The sequence below is a fragment of the Myotis brandtii genome, unplaced genomic scaffold (genome assembly GCF_000412655.1).
Source record: "Myotis brandtii unplaced genomic scaffold, ASM41265v1 scaffold56, whole genome shotgun sequence".
Taxonomy (NCBI): Eukaryota; Metazoa; Chordata; class Mammalia; order Chiroptera; family Vespertilionidae; genus Myotis; species Myotis brandtii.
The window spans coordinates 193,555-200,809 of record NW_005370080.1 but is presented as its reverse complement, the minus strand read 5'-3'; the positions used below and the strand labels follow the sequence as shown (position 1 = coordinate 200,809).

Below are 7,255 nucleotides of genomic sequence, written 5' to 3'. Positions count from 1 at the left end.
TTTCTGGGGTTTTGTTTAGCTTCTTATTTGAAACATAGTGCATAGTTGCTTAGAGTTGCAGCTGAGAGGCCGGCAAGTTAGGCAGGAACGTTGGAGTCCGCAGTCACTGGAGCAAGCAAGCCTCCCTGCTTGCTTCAGTGCATGGCTGCCGGCTGCCATCTTGGCTGACAGTTAATTTGCATAAGGATATGCTGATTAGCCAATGAAAAGGGTAGCGGTCGTACGCTAATTACCATGTTTCTCTTTTATTAGTGTAGATAGCATCAAGGAGACCTGGGACCAAGATCCTTTTTAGAAACAGCTCTTCCAATCTCGAGAGTAACACTGTTGTTTTGTTTTTCTGTTTTAAAGAAAAGAAAACACTGATGACAGGAGATATTGCTTCAGGGAGGCAACTGGAAATCTTAAATTGTGGGAGATATGGATGCTTAGAGGTAACCCCAGGCAAGCATAAAAACTAGAAAAATCTTAGGAAGCACCAGAAATAATCTTTCTCTGATACATCCTCTCAGGCTGCCCTCTTCCAATTAAAAAGGGAGGGGGAACCCCAAAATATCCTCAGGAACACAAACAACATTTTTCAGAAGTAATGAAAAATGAATACAAATCCACTCCATGTTTTGCAGCAGTGTCTCCAATAAGACTTCATGAGGTTGCAAACAAAATTCTTCAAGTTGGCTCCAATGAAAGGAGGACAGGGTACTGTAAAAATAAAACAGCGACAGCCATTCATGTAATTCAACTAAGGTACAATTAGTCCTCACAGGGACCCAGATTGGGAACTGGAAAGGAAAGCCACACTTCAGCCTCTCAGCTGGTCTCTGTCTCTTTCTGTTTCTCTCTGCTTTTCTGTTCCCCTTTCTTCACTCTAAACAAGTTTCCTCTGCTTGGTCATCTGAAGCCTAATCCAGAATGCTGACCCTGTCTACATCACCATTACCTTTTCGTTCTAGGGCCCATGGTCAACTGGAAAAATCTCAGCACAAATTTCCAAAAAGTGAACTGACTGTGGTTCAGATTATTTGTTTGAACCGAGCCATACAAGTCAGAGGTAATAGGCTGGGCCTTCCCCTCACGTGTTCATCTTGGATCCAATCGGCATGGTCTTCTTCACGTAGGTAGTCCTAGTTAGGGAAGGCTTCCTCAGAACCAGACATTGGGAAGAGGAAAGAGGTTAACTGAGCAAGAGCCTTCGGTTTTATTGACTTCCCAATTTTACAAAATCAGGGTGCTGATATCTTGTCACTAGTTACAAGCTCCACCGGCAGGGCCACGGGACATACGGTTGAGTTGGGTTTTCTAGTTTTTATGTTTGCCTGGGGTTACCTCTAAGGATCTCTGTAATTTCAAGGCCTAGGACAAAAAACTGAGACCCGTACCCCCAATCTCACCTGGCAAACAACAGGAACACTTTCTGCAAGAGCAGGAATCTCCCCTGTCTGGTGTTTGCCCACAAAGCTGAGGAGTTCTAGGAAGGAGGCTGAACTGCTCTAGGGAACTGAAAAGACTCAAGGTGCCCACAGCCCAGCATCAGAGAAGCATAAAGAGGTATTTCTCGACACTGGGGTGTGGAGCAGACCAACATGTTGTGGGCTGGGACTGAACTATGCAGTGTTAGCAGCTCCAGCCTCAGCCTAGGAAATGCCCATTGTGCCCCTGATACTGTGGCAGCAACAAAAGCAACAAATCAGAACAACCCCCCTTAGTTTTAAATGCCCTCTTTGGGGAGTACCACCCTGAGAAGAAACTGGAACCAGATACCACAAGGGCAATATTATAGTTTGAGAATAGCTGTGCTCTGGGAAAGAGAAGAGAAAGAACAGCTTAATGCACATCAAAAGAATTTAGGTTTGAGCTGGGCAGAAACCTTTTGGGAGTCAGTTGTAAAATGCTATATAGCAAATTGCCAAAGAATGGCTATAGACTTTTTAGACTGATGAGGGTGTGTGTGTGTGTGTGTGTGTGTGTGTGTTTAATACATAAGATAACCATTTTCCATCTTCCTAAAATGGCTTAAGTACAACCCCACTCAGACATAAAAGAATAGATGAATTGACTGCTGCTTGGGGCTTAGGATTCTACCTGGAGAATTGGTAGTGAAGAGTCTGAGAGACTAGAATTAATGTCCCATATTCTGTTAAAAGACACATAACAATATCATTACTGACAGACACAATTACACATTCTAATGAGGCACAGTCACATGTTAATAGTAGTTATGGTCATTTTTAAATAATTAACAGTAATACACAGGCAATCCATCAGTACAGCATACAGTGCATTGCTATCCTGTAGGCATACATGTAATGATGCTGAGGATTTGTTCATGGGAATCTCATGGAGAGCCAGCTTTGCCCACAATGTTCCTCAGCCTCCTATCAATTTCCTTCCATGCAACCCAAGCCACAATTCCCCTTGATAAGGATAACCCGTAGCCTTCTAAATTTCCCCAGAAACACGGTCAGTTGGATTTTCCACAGCTATAAGCAGGAAATTAATATAGGATCCAAGCAGGTCTTATTATGCCTGCTCGCCCACTCCATCCCAACCTGACACTTTAATCAACTCAACATGTTTAAAAATAAATTTGATCATATCAGGAGAGAGAAACTGCCCAGGGCTGTGACCACTCACAGCAGAAACTCCAAGGCATGCCTCATTTTTCAAAAGTTTGGTTGTTGTGTATATTTTTTCTCTTTCCTATTCCCAGTCCCAAAACAAGGACTTGGGGTAGGAGGGAGTGGTTTGGCACTAGCCAAGTGGGCTTTCTTCCTAATTTCTTCATTGAACAATTTATGAATTTGGGCAAATGTTTAATTTCCCAAGGATGCCACAATGCAGTAAAATGGGCATGCCTACTTTATGAAGTTGTGAGGAGATGAAAAAAAAAAAAAACACTTATGTATGAGAAAGAAATGGCACTGCTCACCAAGAATATGAAACGCAATAGTGAGGACGCAGATGAAGCAGCAACACTGAGCCCGGCGGTTCTGCTGAGGCCACCCCCAAAGGCAAGGTTACTTCTTGGGTTTGAGGCAGTTTGGGATCTTTAGGGCAATTTAGTTGATTCTTACCTAAATCTTCCATGTTTTTCAAGCACTCATTGCATGCACTCAACCAGGACTGGGGGTGGGGGTGGGGGTGTCACAGCAATGATTGGGGACAAATTGAGGGGTACCAGAATATACCATTCTAAAATATGTCTCCTTGGCATTTGGATTATTTTGAGCATAAGTCTTTGGGCACTAGCAGACAGAAAAATCTCTAGAAATGCACAATTTTCCAAAAATTTACATTTATAAAGAAAATCTGTAAAGATGTCATACTCTCCCATGCCAGAAAGAAGAGAACTCTTAACAATTCTTATCAATGGAGAAGACATTTCCTTAAATCTGAATGACAATCTTAACTAAACCACCCTGTGTATCATACTTTTCCTGGTCACCTTTCCATAACTTGTCTCTCCCACCTAGAAGTCCTCAAGTTCTCAGCCTAAGATGGCATAGAAACCAAGTTCTGATCACCACTTTGAGTAACTCCCCACTGGGTGCTCCCAGGCGTCCATGTGGCATGCACATGTTAATAAATGTGTTTGCTTTTCTCTTATTACTGTGTTTTTGCCCCAGCTGGAGAATTTCTGGGGACTTCTAACTTGAGGCACTCTGCCTGACAAAGTTGTTTAGTCTGACCACTCGGAATCCCAGAAAATCATACCACTTGCCACTAGCTGCTCTGAGTCATTCGTGCAGATGCACAGACTGTGGAGCTAGAAAGAAAATCTAGATTTCTCATTTTAGAGATAATAAAACTGAGGCTCAGACTAGTGAAGAATTTCATTCCTCAAATAAGAATGTTTTCTACTGAAAATTCCCTCCTTTATATAAGTCCTCAAATGAGTAGGTGATATTTGAATGCTGAATGATACCACAAGACAGATGAGCATTGATTTAAATGCTGCTATCTGACAGATCCGGCCATCAATCATAACCTGACGTCTCAGGAGAGAACAAGGCTTGGGAATAGCATGATTAGAATTTACAGCTGAACCAACTCTGCATCAGAGCTGTCCTTTTCCCAGCTACCAAGGTACTGGGGCTCCAACTGGAGCCTGCATCAGCATCACCTGGATGGCTGCAGCACCCACCGCAGAGCTTCTACTTGATTAGGTCTTGGGTGGGGAGCAAGAATTTGAATTTCTAACCAGTTCATGCTGATGCTGATGCTGATGCTGATGTTGACTGATGTTGACACTGAAGCTGCAGGTAAGCTGGCGTCACACCTTGAGAGCTCTGTACTAAGACAAACAGGATCCCTACACATTCAGGACCCTTTTCTTAGAACCTCAATTAAAGAAATACCAAAAGAAGAAGTAGATATTTTATCAAAATAGGGATTACAAATCTAAGAGTCTGCAATTTTCTAAAGCAACGTTTCTTAACCTGTGATCCTTGGACTCCCTCTTCCCACATGGACCCATTGGAAGAATTCGGGGATTCAAATATTGTAAGGAAAATATTTATTCTTATACTCACTAGCTTCTAATGGAAATTTAACATTTTCTCCTATTTTAAATGTAAGCAGTAAACCACAGTAGTATGAGCATTAACTATGACTTTGTCACCAATAAAAATCACATACCACATGATTCCCTGAGACCCCACCCATCCAATTTTCAGCCTCCACCCAAGCTCTTTGCAGCAGCTTTTCCATATGAATGGCCTGTCCCTGCTCAGGCTTCAGACTTGCCTAAAATCTCCTAAATATGCAGCAGCTGATGTCAGCATGCCCTATACCTATCAATAAGAGGCCCGCTCCCCCCTCCTTCCCACACTAGCACAAGTCTGCCTTGCTTCACAGCTGGGCCTCACCTGGGCACTTCCAAGCCCAATACAAGTAGCAGCTATCTGTAGCTCCTGCTGGGTGGCCCCAGGCAATGTCTGACTTTGCACCACCCAGGAGGCCCCAGTGCACTCAGTGAACAGCTTCAGACCATACCAGATTACAATTCTATGCATTCATGAGTGACACACTCAAGCGGCAGGCTCAATGAGTACTAAAACCCCACTGAAGCAAGTCCTGCTCCATAGGGGTGTCTCCACAGCAACTCTGCCACTGTAGTCATAGCTGATCTTCACAACCAATTGGCCTGGAGGTCAATTCCTCCCAGTGACTCTAACAGCAATGAAGGCTCAACTACAACAAGACTGTGCACACTGCCAACACCTAGAGTGCTCAGGTAAAGTGACTGGGGAGGCTGAGCCACTGGGCCCTACAGGACACCTATTACACAAGGCAACTCTACCAACTCCAGGAGACATAGCAGCTCTACTAATACATAGAAACAAATACAGAGAAACAGCCAAAATACAGAGACAAAGAAATGTGTCACAAATGAAAGAAATGGAAGCAAGCAAACTACTGGATACAGAGTTCAAAACAATGGTTATAAGATTGCTCAAAGATCTTACCGAGAGCTTTAAGGGACTTAATGAGAGCTTCAAAGGACTTAGTGAGATTTTCAAAGGTGAAAAAGGAACAGTCTGAAGTTAAGCATACACTAACTGAAATAAAGAATAATTTACAGGGATTCAACAGTAGAGTTAAGGATTCTGAGAATCAAATCAACAATTTGGAATATGAAGAAGCAAAAAAAACACCCAATCAGAAGAGCAAAAAATAATAATAATCCAAAAATATGAAGATTAGTGTAAGGAGCCTCTGGACAACTTCAAGCATACCAACATTTGCATTAAGGGGGAGCCAGAAGGAGAAGAGAGAGATCAAGATATTGAAAACCTATTTGAAGAAATAATGACTGAAAACTTTTCCTACCTGGTGAAAGAAATAGACTTACATGTCCAGGAAGCACAGAGTCCCAAACAAGAAGAACCCAAAGAGATCCATACCAAGGCACATCATAATTAAATGCCAAGGGTTAAAGACAAAGAGAGAATCTTAAAAATAGCAAGATAAAAGCAGTTAGTTGCCTACAAGGGAGCTCCCATAAGACTGTCTACTGATTTCTCAACAGAAACTTCACAGGTCAGAAGGGAGTGGCAACAAATATTCAAAGTGATGAATAGCAAAGACCTATAACCAAGATTACGTTATCCAACAAAACTATCTTTTAGAATTGATGGTTAGACAAAGAGCTTCACAGACAAGAAAAAGCTAAAGGAGTTCATCACCACCAAACCAGTATTACATGAAATGTTGAAGAGTACTCTTTTTTTTTTTTTTAGAGAGAGAGAGTATTCTTGAAGAAGAAGAAAAAGAAGATGCCCTACCCGGTTTGGCTCAGTGGATAGAGCGTCGGCCTGTGGACTGAAAGGTCCCAGGTTCGATTCCGGTCAAGGGCATGTACCTTGGTTGTGGGCACATCCCCAATAGGGGGTGTGCAGGAGGCAGCTGGTCGCTCGATGTTTCTAACTCTCTATCCCTCTCCCTTTCTCTCTGTAAAAAAAAAAGAAAAAAAAGAAAAAAAATCAATAAAATATATTTTTTTAAAAAAAGAAGAAGAAGAAGGAAAATATGAACAATAAAATGGCAATAAATACATATCTATCAACAATTGAATCTAAATATTAAAATAAACGAACAAGGAATCTAGTGAACAAAATAAACTGATGAATAAAATAGAATCAGAGACATGGGAACATGGAACAGACTGACTAATCTCAGAGGGAAGAGGGGTGGAGGGGGGTGGGGAGAGATTACTTAAAGATCTTATATGCATATACGCATTACCTATGGACACAGACAATAGGGTAGTGAAGGCCTGAGGTGGGGCAAGAACTGGGTGTAGGGGAGCAATGGGAGGAAAAAGGGGGATATCTGTAATACTCTCAACAATAAAGATTTTTTAAAAATCACATATTATATACAGTTATGTATTGTTTAAATTTTTATTGAATTTATTGTGATGACATTGGTTAATAAAAATATATAGATTTCAAGTCTATAATTGTATAATACATTATCTGTATATTGTATTGTGTGTTCACTACCCAAAGTCACATCTCCTTCCATCATCATTTATCTCCTCTCTACCCTCTTTTCTCATCCCCCAACCCCTTCCCTTCTGGTAATTTTGTTCATTAGATGCCACATAAGTGAAATAATGTGGTACTTGTCTTTCCCTGACTGGCTTACTTCACTTAGCATAATACTCTACAGGTCCTCCATGCTGTTGAAAAAGGTAAGATTTCCTTCTTTTTTACCACCAAGTAGTATTTCATTGTGTAAATGTACCACT

The 7,255-nt window shown here is 41.6% G+C and overlaps 1 pseudogene; it reads right to left on the bottom strand.

Annotated features, from left to right (window-relative positions):
- Nucleotides 1-7,255, bottom strand: part of LOC102242494 — a 122,482-nt pseudogene that overhangs the window by 6,507 nt on the left and 108,720 nt on the right.